Source organism: Apium graveolens, chromosome 7 (genome assembly GCF_009905375.1).
Source record: "Apium graveolens cultivar Ventura chromosome 7, ASM990537v1, whole genome shotgun sequence".
In the NCBI taxonomy this organism is placed as follows: Eukaryota; Viridiplantae; Streptophyta; class Magnoliopsida; order Apiales; family Apiaceae; genus Apium; species Apium graveolens.
The window spans coordinates 15,569,031-15,583,108 of record NC_133653.1 but is presented as its reverse complement, the minus strand read 5'-3'; positions in this window follow the sequence as shown (position 1 = coordinate 15,583,108).

Sequence of the window (14,078 nt, the reverse complement as noted above, 5' to 3'; positions counted from 1 at the left end):
ATACAATAATACGAAGCGAATTAGTATAGATTTTGTACTCTTTCTTTTCCTTTTGACATTTTCCTTGAGATTGCACATTGTTGCTCGATTCTTGACAGTATTGTTACTATTTCTTCGTTGAATCTTCTGAAATTTGGTATTATACCGTGAAACAATCTTTTCTTTGCTTTGTAAAACTCTCGCGCATACAAACTGTTTGATAAAGTTCTCACTCACATGGCGCAACAAAAAATAAGATCTGCCACAAAATAATCATGATCCCTCTAGTCTACACTATATTCATCCATCTGAATCTTTTACCATAAAAATTATTTCTGCCAAATTTAATGGAGTCGGTTTTTACAATTTGAAAAGCTCAATGATTCTTACACTCTTGGCAAAGAACAAGTTAGGTTTCATCGATGGTTTTATGCAGTTGAATACATACTCTAGGAGCAATGTAAAGTCATCTCTTGGTTGCTGTTTAATCTAGAGAAAAGCATAACCAAAAGTGTGTTGTTTATGAGAACAACTAGAGAGATATGGGTTGATCTTGAAGAAAGATTCGGATATGCTTCAATTGCTCAGGTCTATTCATTAGAACAACAACTAGCTGAGATAAGTCAAGGTCAAGATTCTGTTTCTGATTTTTTCACAAAGATTAAAACTCTATGGGATGGAGTCAATGATGCTAGTCCTCCACCTCATTGTACATGTAATGCTTGTACATGTAATTTGCCTCAGAGGCTTCAACAGAAATAACAGGAACATAGGGTCTTCAATTTATGATGAAGTTTTTTGATACTTTTGCTATAGTTAGAGGAAATGTCCTCATAATGCAGCCTTTTCCCAACATGTCTCAGACTTATAGACTATTTGCACATGAAGAAAGACACAAGGAATTGTCTAATATCACTTCTCAAGCTGAAGTAATGGCTTTTGTTATAAACAGAAGAAGGTTTCCTAATTAGAGTTAAGAACATAGGAATTATTTCAAATCAAACGTTAATGCTGCAAAAAATAGGTACAATAATTCTAGTGTTAATTCTAAGAAGAGTTCCATGCCTAACTACTTCTGCACTCATTACAAAATCAGTGGTCATAGTATAGAAAGATGCTTCAAAATCCACGGACATCCTCCAGGTTTCCAGCTAGACAGGACATGAAGTTTTTTGTTTTTTCACATAGTTCTCAGAATGATTTTCAACATGGCCAAAATTCTTCTCAACTTGAAGAAAATACTGGGGTCAATCCAACTGTTACTTTGGAGCAATATAATCAGTTGATGGCTTTGCTTAATTATAATAAGGAGTCCACTACTGAACCTAAACATGCACTTCTAGCAGGTAAATTCTCCCTATTTTTGATTCTTAATAGTAATTGGTTAATAGACAGTGGTGTTACACATCATATTTGTCCATATATAGAGATTTTTGATCACTATGACATCTCTAAAGATCATGATAATTTTATTACAATACTTGATGGAAGAAAAGTGAGAATCCTGCATATAGGCACTATGAAATTAAGTAATGGAATCACACTTCAAGAAGTTCTCCATGTCCCTGAATTTCAGTTCAAATTGATATATGTCACACGTTTATGTGCTGATATGAAATGTAAGGTTAACTTTACTAATGATCAATGTTATATCTAGGGCCATTTTCTGAATAAATCTCAGATGATGCCTCTTGGTAAATTGATGAATGGTCTTTACAGTACTAATGATTTGCAGAGTTCTCAATCTGATGTTTCTTATAAAGCTGCTAATATTGTCAATCACAAAACTATGGAGGATGCAAAATTATGACATATTAGAATTGGTCATCTTCCTTTCATCAAAATGAAACTGCTATTTCCCAATCTTCCACTTCAAGAGTGTGCTGTTGCTACCACTTGTCAAGTCTATCATAATGCTAAACAAACAAAACAATCTTTCTCTTCTAGTTATATCAAGTCTGTAAGTCCTTTCCAGGTACTTCATATTGATCTATGGGGTCCATATAGGCCTAAATCACTTTCTGGTTGTTCTCAGTTCATTACTATAGTAGATGATTTTACAAGGTTTACCTGGGTTCATTTACTTAAGTCTAAAATACCTGCTATTTTGGCAAATTTTTATTCAGTTTGTAGAGACACAGTACAAATCCACTATTCTTCGTGTAAGAAGTCATAATGCTATGGAATTGTGTCCAGGGAATTCAAAGAAGTTGTTTGAATCTAAGGGTATTTTGCACCAAACCAGCTGTACTTACACTCCACAACAAAATGGCGTTGTGGAAAGTAAGCACAAACATCTGTTAAAAACAGCAGGGACTCTATTTTTGCAATCAAAAGTACCTGAACAGTTTTGGGGTGATTGTGTTTTATGTGCTACATATTTGATCAATATAATGCCTTAGTTGTAAAAAACATCCAAAAGTACTCATAATTTTAATACTAGACAACTCAAATTGTTTCAAAATTAGAACTCATTCGACTAATTGCAACTTCACTGTTTTCTTCCCCTGGTAGGATGACTTGAGTTTTGAACACTTTTAATAGTTGTAGAAGCCGAAGCCCCTCGTACTGGTTGTGAACTAATTACTCTGATTGTCTCATTTCCTGTTGAGAAGTAAAGTTGACCATCCTTGTTACATTTATATACCCCAACACCCGATGGAGGAAGTGGATGTGGTGGAGGAAGCATCTGTACATTGACCGCCTTAGGTGGTCTTCCCCTTTTCCTTTTTGGTTGTTGAACTTGGTCTGTAACATCAGGCTTCTTTTTATGACTTGTTACCTTCTTCCTCTACATGTATTAAGAACAAGATGCATTAGTAAATTAACTAAAAACATCAAAATTTTGAAGGCATACTAAAATCTAACCTTTGTTGTAGCTTGCGCCCTTGCAGCCTCACTTTGAGCCTTCTTGGCCTCAACAGCTTCTCTTTGTCCCTCATTGATTTCAGCTTCACTAATTTTACAGGTTATTTTGTTGTGGCCATAAAGTAGACACTTACTGCACCTCATTGAAACCCCTTTTATGCCTAACTTCACCCAACCCCAGCTTTACCTTGTTATTTTCTCCTATTTTTCTTAGGTCTCTCAGGATTTCTTCTTTCCTATTGGGGGCAGGATATCAGAAAAGCCGGTATTTGGCCAGAACATAGCACCTTTCATTGATTAGAGTAGGTTTTCATAGGCCTTAATGTATAAATCTTTGCTAAAACATTCATCAACTTTATGTTCAGGATTTTGATTCATACTAAATAGTGCAACACATTCATGAACACATGAAATTCCACTTAACTGCCATCTTCAACATCTACATGTCTTATTGACCATATCTACCACCCACTGCCTCCATTAATATCTCTCACTTCACACCCATCCCCACCAGTCCATGTTGATTTGCAGAATTAAGTACCCTCAATACAGTAGTTTAATTTTTAATGATCCTTGGACATATTTTACACTCAACTGCAGAGATTGCATCTCTTTTTTATGAATTCTTTCCATAATCTGCAATCTTATGTCATCTAATTATTGAATAATAGGTTTGTATCTTGCCTCTACTATCCAACTATTAAAGCACTCGGATAAATTATTGTCTACCATATAACAAGCAGTTAAAATATCAAAATATGATCTAGACCATGGTTCTGTCTTGACTAAATCAGAGTTTGTAAGTGGAGATATACCTTTGATCTCCTCCATGATTACATTAAACTCCTGAACTGTTGAAGCCTTTGCAGCCCTCCAAAATATATTTTTTAGAACAACTCCTTGACGATTCTTCCTCCAATTAGCATATATATGCCTGGCACTACACCTGTGTTTTGCCCTTGGAAGAATATTGTCTATTGCATGTTTAAGTCCCTGTAAAATGAATATATTGAGTAAACATATATATAACAGGTCCTATTTAAACAAGTACAATTACTAACATATACCTTTTGCTGATCTGTCATCAATGTGCAACCAAAACCACTTTCCAAGTTGAAGTCATCTTTTAGAAGTTGAATAAACCATTTCCAAGTTTTTGTCGATTCAAAATCCACTACGACCCAAGCAATGGGGAACATCTGGTTGTTCCCATCTCGACCAATTGCAGCTAGTAGTTCTCCCTTCACAAAACCTTTTAGAAAACAACTATCTAAGTCGATAAATTTTCTGCAACCCTTAGAAAAGTTCTCTTTTAAAGCAGCAAAACATATGTAGATTCTCTAAAAAGTCACCAACTGATTAGGATCAGACTTGTCAACTCCAATTTGAACTGTACTCCCTGGATTTGATTATATCACCTAAGCTCCGTAGTCATACAATCTCTTATATTGCTTGGCAATTTTATCTTCAATTTCGGAGAGTGCTATTTTTTAGCATACCAACATTGATTCTTTGATATAACCAAACCATGCAACTCATGAATATGTTGTTGAAACTCCCTCAACTTCCATTTAGGATTAGCTCTAATTTTATTTCCAAACTTCCTAGCCAACCAATCTGACCTCACAAAAGAATGCTTGTGAACTAGTATGCAACTATGATTTTTGTTGTAGGTTTTAATCTGGAATGCACCATTTAAATCTATCTTTCTTGCAAATAAGTACCAAGGGAAGTTGGCCCTACACTTAGCTAGAACCCTTTGCAAATCATTTTTACTAAACCAAATATCTCTCTTATGTTCCATAACATAGTCAATTATAGCATTTTTTAAATCAAATGCACTCGTAAAAACAAGTCCTAGCTCAAATTCGATATATTTCATAAGGGTGTTTGGATTGAATGTTGTAAATCCCTTTTAATTTTGACTTACGTCTCTCCACTCTTTTACCAGACTCAACCTCCAAATCACTAGAATTTGTTGATTCTAGTTCATTCAATTTAAAAGAGTCACTCTCATACTCACTCTCCCATCCAGTTGCATCATTTAACTGGCTAACCTCAATTTTTTTCTTTAGTTTTTCCTTACCTTTATTAGCTACAAGACTACTTGAGGGAATTTGTGGATCATTATCCTTACACTTAACTTCCGCTGGATTCTTTTTAGCCTAATACACTTCTTTCTTCTTTTTAATTATTTAAACAAACTACTCATCAAGATTAGTGTTATTCTTATCCTCAATATCAAGACTTTCATTTTCACTCTCCTCACTTTCAGACTCATCATAATCATCATCATCAGTATTACTATGATTATCACTCTCACTACCATTGTGAGCATGATCAATATAAATATTTATACTACCACTAATTAATGCATCTACACACATATCATATATTATTTCATCATTCCATAACAGTTTACATCCATTACTATCAAATGACGACCCATTCTTAAGCTAGTAAATTTTAAAATTTTTATAACCTAGATCATCACTAATGAATTTTTCACACATAATAAGTGATATATTATCTACGTTTTGATCATAGATGTATTCAATGTTACCTCCTTTGTAATATTTTATTCCATCCTTTATTATGAACCGCCCACCATGATGAATCTCCACTTTTACACCAGATTCCATCTGCAATTAGAAAGAAACAAATTAAACGAAGGTGAATAAGAGAGATTAAGTAAGAAACTTAAAAGAATATACATGTTCAAACTCTCAAATATCTAGGATTGTACTCACATTTAATTGTCAATTGAGTTTTCTCTGAAAATTCCCTATTTCCCTTAAATCCTAACTCTACCCCCACTTACTGTTAGGGCGAAAACACGCGCTAATATTCACGCAAGTATACGCGATCGCAAGTAATATAGAATTAATTCTAGTTCGTTCCCACAGAGACTCTTTTAAGATTAACTTCAATTTATGCATTTATGCAACAATGGTATGGTTATTATTCAATGCTAAGATGATAATAAACTGTGAGTGTTTATAACTACGTTTAACTAAGAGATTATACTAATTAATATTAACTAAGAGATTAAAAGGATTGATTAACTATATAACGCCAACATGGGTTTCTAACTTCATTAAATACTTCATTCAATAGCCTTTTTGTTCGTAACCTTAGCATGCAATGGTGATGACACTAATCAGGTAATACGAAACTAGTAAATGTCAACTTTCGTTGCACGAATACCCTACTACCAGACATCCACAAAAGAGATAGAAGCTGAATATACACCAATTATATTGAGACCCTATATATCTATAATATTTGACTACATAACGGTTTAATGTGCAAGTTATCTATCATGATTACATAGGGCAAGTAATACGATTAAAATTACCTATGAATCATTCATATCAAATACATGAACCTATGCTAGCATGGCATGTTCTAAACCTCTAAATTCACTTTCGCTTCATTAAAGATTAACACGCTATCTTATAAGTTCGCGATGCTCATAAGATGATTAAGCACAACCAATACTAGGATATCATACAATCACCACACACTAAGGTATCGAAACAAATTAACTAAAGAAATCCATAAGTAAATCCGCTAGAACCCCACGATAACGATTAGCCCATAACCGAACTCATCATCACCGTGGGTTCCAATTAAAGCATGGTATAATAAACTAAATCTTTATAAATACGAATAATAAACCAAGTACGTTAAACAAGAGTATTAGGTTCAACAAATAAGAAAACTAGCATCCAAGATTACAACTTAAAATAAAGAATCACAAGAATAAACTAGATCCTCTTCACCTTGGTTGAATTATGATATACGATCTTCATACGCCTTCTCCTTAAGCTCTGGTACGTCTTGTTCTGAAAAATGATCTTAAGTTATCATTATATAGCAGCCCTGATCAGCAGAGAAGTCCATAAATCAATGATCTGTTCAAAATAGGATTCTTGAAACCCGACCTGGCGTGGCCGCACGCTTCACCAGCGCGGGCGCGCTGACATTCTGTTCACCCGGCACGGGCACACGCTACTACAGCGCGGGCGCGCTGACCTTATGGAAAATATTCTGATTTATGTTTTTCTGGCTGGTTTGAGATGGCGATCCACGAGCAAACTCTTCCTGGATACATTCCTAGCATCTATTTAGCACCAAAATAATGCTAAATCTCCTGATTCTTTCAACTATGCCTGAAATGCCAAAACACTACAAAAACACATCAAAACACAAGTAACTCGAGTACAAAATACCAATTCAAGCCTTTATAGAGCATTCTAAGTGGACATAAATGCCACTTAACACACCCTAAAACTTCATAAATTCTTGACAAGTCTAGGCTTCGAGTCCTTCTTCGAGACGAGATATCGAATAACAGCGTGATCAGTGAAGACTTGTCACCTTCGTCCCAAGAAAATAAGATCGAAACTTTTCGAAACTATAGACAATTGTAAGTCATATGTCATAGCCTATTTGTATATTCGAGGATTCAACTCAACTCAAATAAGAATGTAATAAGTAAATAGTGGATCGACCGTCAGAGAGATCTCGCAAAGTAATATCTGTCAAAGGATTCAGAGACAAGGTTCATCTACAGACTTGAGGAGTTAATTCACTGGAAGAAGTTCAAGAAGTTGATCATGCCTCAGTGATATAAATCAAGATCGTGGATTTAATCAAGTGACAGAGATCTCGTCAGGGTATCAATAAATTACAAGGATTTAATCTGAAGAAAATCAAAGTGTCAAAGTCAAGATATGAAGAAACGTCACGGAAGTTAGTCACTCATGAACCAGACAGTACATCGAGTGTCAACGTTGAAGTGGTGGAATTGATTCATAATTTTCAGTGATTTTCAGAAGATTTGCAGAAGAATGGTTGCTGCTCAAGACTAGAATTAATTCTCTATTAATTAATTAAGTCATCTAATTTAATTAAGAAAATAAATTATATCTGCGAAGAATAATTTATTTATTAATTGAATTAATTGATTAATTAATTCTGAATTAATTCTAGGAATTTTCAGAAGTTTAATTGGATTAAATTCAAGCATTAAATCAGCAAGACAATTGAAAATGAACTAGCATGACAATCAGGATTGTCATACCGATTGTCATGCTAGGCCATTTTCAATTGTCTCACCGAAAGTTACTCTAGGAGGATGATTGTCTTGCTAGTTCATTCTGATTGTCATGCTAGTTCATTCTGATTGTCATGCTAGTTCATTCAGATTGTCTTGCTAGTTCATTCAATTGTCTCACCGAAAGTCTTGCCAGCTATAGGATTGTCATGCCAAGTCAATTCTATTCGTTTGTTGATTTAAAAAGAAGCAGAGAAGCAGCAACTTATTATCCAGAACACAAAAGTCAAGAACAAAGCAGAAAAGAAAAACAAGAAGAAATATTTTATCTTTTCATCTGCATACTTCAAGATTAAATTTCTAGATTGTAAAGTTAAATCCAATCCACTAGAAATCTTTATCTTGCTCTTGTGTAACAATCTAGCGGATTAAAATCCCTAGAACTTAATCTCAAATCGCGTTTAGCATTTGATTCTAATTATTGCAAAAATAGAAAAAGTTCATGTCGAATTTATTCTAAATTTGTGATAATTAATTTGAGATTAATTCCTTGTAATCGATACAGTTGTTGCAACACCTTTCAAGTTTAATAATATTTTTATTTAACTTGAATTTTGTTTCACATTTTTTATTCCGCATTTAATTCGATTATTCGGTACTGTTTGTATTCAACCCCCCCTTCTACAAACAAATTGGGACCTAACAACAATGGCCAATAGCTCTTTTTTAGTAGTAGTATATTTCAGTTGAGCACCATTGAGGGTCTTACTAGCATAGTAAACCACATGAAATATGTTGTTCATTCTCTGCCCAAGAACTGGTCCAACTTCATAGTCACTTACATCGCACATCATTTCAAAAGGTTCATTCCATCCAGGTGCAGTTATGATAGGTGCCGTGATTAAACTCTTCTTTAAGATCTCAAAAGTAGCAAGGCACTCATCATCAAACTTAAAAGGGACATCTTTCTCTAGAAGAGTGCAAAAATGTTTAGAGATTTTAGAGAAGTCCTTGATGAACCGCCTATAGAAATCCACATGACCAAGAAAGCCGCAGACTCCTTTAACAGAAATTGGTGGAGGAAGATTTTCAATGATCCCTACCTTGGCTTTGTCCACTTCAAGACCCTTACTAGAGACCTTGTGCCCCAGAATAATGCCCTGTCGTACTATAAAGTGACATTTCTCCCAGTTGAGAACCAGATTAGTCTCAACACACCTTTTAAGAACGGCGCCAAAATTTTGTATGCACTCGTCAAAATAATTACCGAACACAGAGAAATCATCCATAAACACCTCCATATTCTGACCAATCATATCAGAGAAGATAGCCATCATGCATATCTAAAATGTAGCAGGTGCACTACAGAACCCAAAAGAAACTCTTCTAAAGGCAAAAATACCAAACAGATAAGTGAAGGTAGTCTTTTCCTGATCTTCTGGAGCGATACAAATCTGATTATAACCCAAATAACCATCCAGAAGACAGTAGTACTCATGCCCAGCTAACCTGTCAAGCATCGGATCAATAAAAGAAAGAGGGAAATGATCCTTCCTTGTGGCTTTATTCAGCTTCCTGTAATCCATGCACACTCTCCACCCCATGAATGTTCGAGTAGGAATGAGCTTATTCTTCTCATTCGCAACAACTGTGATACCTCCTTTCTTCGGCACACACTGAACTGGACTTACCCACGAACTGTCAGAAATAGGGTAGATGATCCATGCATTTAGCCACTTGAGAATTTCCTTCTTCACAACCTCTTTCATTATTGGATTGAGCCTTCTCTTCTGCTTCACAGTTGGCTTACTTCCTTCCTCTAGCAGAATTTTGTGCATACAATAAGAAGGGCTGATTCCCTTGATATCTTCTATAGTCCATCCAATTGCCGAGTTGAACTCTCTCAGAATTCTCAAAAGCTTTTCCTCATCACTACCTGAAAGGTCAGATGTAATAATAATAGGAAAAGTAGATGCATCACCTAAAAACGCATACCTCAAGTGTTCAGGCAATGGTTTAAGCTCTAATGTAGGAGTTTCCTCAATAGAAGGCTTGAGTCGCCCCTCAGCATTTTTCAGTTCTGACATTCAAAGAGATTCAAAAGGCATATCCAGCCTTCTCTTCCAAGGAGAAGCATTTAAATATTGCAACTGCTCATCACCTTCGTCATCTTCGCTATCTGAATTCCCCAACAAGGCCTTCTCTAAGGCATCAGACCTTAACATTTGATCAAGTTTTGAAGTAACCATAGAATCGACCAACTCCACTTTTAAGCACTCCTCGTTCTCAGTCGGGAATTTCATGGCATTGAACATATTAAAAGTTACATCCTGATCCAACACTCGCATAGTAAGCTCACCCTTCTGCACATCTATCAAGGTTCAACCAGTAGCCAAGAATGGTCTTCCCAAGATTATGGGAATCTTCTTATCCTCCTCGAAATCAAGAATTACAAAATCAGCAGGAAAGATTAGTTTGTCCACCTTGACCAAGACATCCTCTACAATGCCTCGTGGATATGTAATAGAGCGATCGGCCAATTGCAAGGACATATAAGTAGGCTTTGGATCAGGTAAATCCAACTTCTTGAGAACATACAAAGGCATCAGATTGATGCTAGCTCCAAAATCACACAAACACTTGTCAAACGACAGCGCAAGGAATAGTGAAGCTTCCAGGATCTTTAAGATTCGGAGGCAACTTCTGTTGCAGCACAACACTGCATTCCTCCGTAAGAGCAACGGTCTCTAAGTCATCAAGCTTCACTTTCCGAGAGAGAATACCTTTCATAAATTTTGCATAACTAGGCGTCTGTTCAAGAGCTTCAGCAAAAGGTATATTGATATGAAGTTTCTTGAACACCTCCAAAAACTTCTCAAACTGCTTATCCAGCTTTTTCTTCTACAGCCTCTTAGGAAAAAGAAGTGGATGATAGATCTATTTCTCCCCAGTATTACCCTCAGGAGGAGTGTTCCACAGTAGTCTTCCTTGGTACCACTTCTACTTCCTTCTACATTTCTTCCTCAGCCACAACTTCTTCTTCCGAAACTTGAGATTTTTCAGGATTTGCAACCTTCCCAGACCTCAATGTGATTGCCTTAACCTGCTCTTTAGCTTCCTTCTTGCCTGGAACTTCTGTGTCACTAGGTAGTAAACCAGGTTGACGATTAAGCAAGGCATTGACAATCTGCCTAATTTGATTCTCCAAGGTCTTGATAGACACCGCTTGGCTCTTGCACATGAGACTCAACTCCTCCAATTCAGATTTTTTTTAGATTGTTACAGCTGGAGTTGTTGTCTTGGTGCATATTGCGGTTGCTGAAAACTAGGAGGGTTGTATTGCTTTGCTGCGTATTGCTGATAAGGCTGTTATACCGCATTTTAAGTATTGCTCCAGCTGAAGTTAGGATGATTGCGGTTGTTGGGATGATATGTGGCTGGAACAGGCTGCTGCAACCTCTGAAAGTTGCTCACAAACCGAGTTGATTCACTAGAAATAACACACTACTCTGTCTCATGGGCACCAACACAAAGCTCAAAGACACTAGTGATCTGATTAACTCCATAATTAGCCAAATAATCCACCTTCATCATCAAAGCCTTAAGCCGAGCAACTATAGCAGTAGCTGCATCTACCTCCAGAATTCCTGCTACCTTGCCTTCAGTTAGTCTCTGAGAAGGATTCTGGTATTCATTAGCAGCCATCAGTTCAATCAATTCATAAGCTTCATCGTATCTTTTAGCCCACAAGGCTCTACCTGATGTTGCATCAAACATTGGTCTTTTAGCCGCGATGGCTGGTCTGACAATGCTAGACTGAATATCATTGATCTTTGGCTGAGAATAATCCATCAAAGCCTTTATATTTGCTTTTGGTTCATCCACTGCAACAAGAGCTTTTTCTTCTTTCTCAACTAAGATTTCTTCTTTAACTTTCTTTTCTACAAGAACTTCTTCTACTACTTCCTCCTCTGCTTTTTCCAGTGTTCTTTTTCGAAGTTGAGAACGCATTAGCATACACGCTCTCCAGAGTACCTGAAAAAGCAACAAACAAACAAGTAAGTAAAATATCCGAGTCAATGAACTTTAACGAATACTGATGTCAAGAACATAAACTAAAAATAACCACGAGTCCCCAGCAGCGGTGCCAAAAACTTGTTAGGGCGAAAATACGCGCTAATATTCACGCAAGTATACGCGATCGCAAGTAATATATAATTAAATTTAGTTCGTTCCCACAGAGACTCTATTAAGATTAACTTCAATTTATGCATTTATGCAACAATAGTATGGCTATTATTCAATGCTAAGATGATAACAAACTTGGAGTGTTTATAACTATATTTAACTAAGAGATTATACAAATTAATATTAACTAAGAGATTAAAAGGATTGATTAACTATATGACACCAACATGGGATTCTAACTTCATTAAATACTTCATTCAATAGCCTTTTTATTCGTACCCTTAGCATGCAATGGTTATGACACTAATCAGATAACACGAAACTAGTAAACGCCAACTTTCATTGCACAAATACCTTACTACCAGACATCCACAAAAGAGATAGAAGCTGAATAGACACCAATTATATTGAGACCCTATATGTCTATAGAATTTGATAACATAACGGTTTAATGTGAAAGTTATCTATCATGATTATATAGGGCAAGTAAGATGGTTAAAATTACCTACGAATCATGCATATCAAAGACATGAACCTATGCTAGCATGACAAGTTATAAACCTCTAAATTCACTTTTGCTTCATTAGAGATTAACAAACTATCTTATAAGTTCGCGACGCTCATAAGATGAATAAGCACAACCAATACTAGGATATCATACAATCACCACACACTAAGGTATCAAAACAAATTAACTAAAGAAATCCATAAGTAAATCCGCTAGAACCCCACGATAACGATTAGCCCATAACCGAACTCATCATCACTGTGGGTTCCGATGAAAGCATGGTATAATAAACTAAGTCTTTATAAATACAAATAATAAACCAAGTACGTTAGAAAAGAGTATTAGGTTCAACAAATAAGGAAACTAGCATTCAAGATTATAACTTAAAATAAAGAATCACAAGAATAAAGTAGATCCTCTTCGCCTTGGTTGAATTGTGCTATACTGACTTCTTATGCCTTCTCCTTAAGCTCTGGTACGTCTTATTCTGAAAAACGATCTTAAGTTATCATTACATAGCAGCCCTGATCAGCAGAGAAGTCCAAAAATCAATCTGCTATTCAAAACAGGATTCTTGAAACCCAACCTGGCGCGACCGCGTGCTGGTGAAGCGCGTGGTCGCACTGACATTCTGTTCACCCGGTGCGGGCGCGCGCTACTACAACGCGGGCGTGCTGACCTTATGGAAAATATTCTGATTTTTGTTTTTCTTCTGGTTTGAGATGGCGATCCACGAACATACTTTCTGGACACATTCCTAGCACCAATTTAGCACCAAAACAATGCTAAATCTCATGATTCTTTCAACTATTCCTGAAATGCAAAAACACTACAAAAATACATCAAAAACACAAGTAACTCGAGTACAATACACCAATTCAAGCCTTTATAGAGAATTCTAAGTGGACATAAATGCCACTTAACACTTACCCGATATTTACTTTACTCTGCCAAACATGTATGTATAGTACGACTTTATATTTATATTATGTTTTTTAAATTAAACTATTTATATGAATTTATGAGTCAACATCCACATTTTTAATTCTATTATTATTCAATATATTATTTATTTTAATAAACGGCCACATAAGCAAAAGTTAACGTCAGTTAATTTTATTTTGACAGAAGGTTGCGAATCTGAAATATTCAAAACTTTAAGTATCGTAATTATTTTTGTAAGAGTTCAAGGACTTAAATCATAAAACTAATAAAGTTCAAGGATGTTTGAATTTATTTTCCCGCGATTACAAATATTTGGCCTTTTAGTAAGATTTTCTCGCTGAGATTATAATTTTAATTTACTAATCCTAGATAGTTACGACTTATTTTCGGCCGGATCATGTAGCTATATTTCAAGTATCTTTTGAAAATGGGTCAAGTTTTGATTTTGAATTCGAAATAAACTGAAATGCGTAGACTCTTTATAAATATAATCGGTCTAAATATGTAGTACATATGTTAATAATTTAT